This window comes from Triticum aestivum, chromosome 3D, assembly GCF_018294505.1.
Source record: "Triticum aestivum cultivar Chinese Spring chromosome 3D, IWGSC CS RefSeq v2.1, whole genome shotgun sequence".
NCBI classification, from domain to species: Eukaryota; Viridiplantae; Streptophyta; class Magnoliopsida; order Poales; family Poaceae; genus Triticum; species Triticum aestivum.
In genome coordinates, this window is record NC_057802.1 from 209,184,450 (window position 1) to 209,185,640 (window position 1,191).

Genomic DNA, 1,191 nt, shown 5'->3' on the forward strand with positions numbered 1-1,191 from the left:
AGTCCGATAAATGTCCAAAACCTTCCGGAACCTTTCCGGTGTCCAAACATAGTCATCCAATATATCAACCTTTACGTCTTGACTATTTCGAGACTCCTCGTCATGTCCGTGATCACATCCGGGACTCCGAACAACCTTCGGTACATCAAAACATATAAACTCATAATATAACTATCATTGAAACTTTAAGCGTGCGGACCCTACGGGTTCGAGAACTATGTAGACATGACCGAGACACGTCTCCGGTCAATAACCAATAGCGGAACCTGGATGCTCATATTAGCTCCCACATATTCTACGAAGATCTTTATCGGTCAGACCGCATAACAACATACGTTGTTCCCTTTGTCATCGATATGTTACTTGCCCGAGATTCGATCGTCGGTATCTCAATACCTAGTTCAATCTCGTTACCGGCAAGTCTCTTTACTTATTCCGTAATACATCATCTTGCAACTAACTCATTAGTTGCAATGCTTGCAAGGCTGATAGTGATGTGCATTACCGAGTGGGCCCAGAGATACCTCTCCGACAATCGGAGTGACAAATCCTAATCTCGAAATACGCCAACCCAACAAGTACCTTTGGAGACACCTGTAGAGCACCTTTATAATCACCCAGTTATGTTGTGACGTTTGGTAGCACACAAAGTGTTCCTCCGGTAAACGGGAGTTGCATAATCTCATAGTCATAGGAACATATATAAGTCATGAAGAAAGCAATAGCAGAATACTAAACGATCGTGTGCTAAGCTAACGGAATGGGTCAAGTCAATCACATCATTCTCCTAATGATGTGATCCCGTTAATCAAATGACAACTCATGTCAATGGCTAGGAAACATAACCATCTTTGATCAACGAGCTAGTCAAGTAGAGGCATACTAGTGACACTATGTTTGTCTATGTATTCACACATGTATTATGTTTCCGGTTAATACAATTCTAGCATGAATAATAAACATTTATCATGATATAAGGAAATAAATAATAACTTTATTATTGCCTCTAGGGCATATTTCCTTCAGTCTCTCACTTGCACTAGAGTCAATAATCTAGATCACATCGCCATGTGATTTAACATCAATAGTTCACATCACCATGTGATTAACACCCATAGTTCTCATCGTCATGTGACCAACACCCAAAGGGTTTACTAGAGTCAGCAATCTAGTTCACATCGCCATGTGATT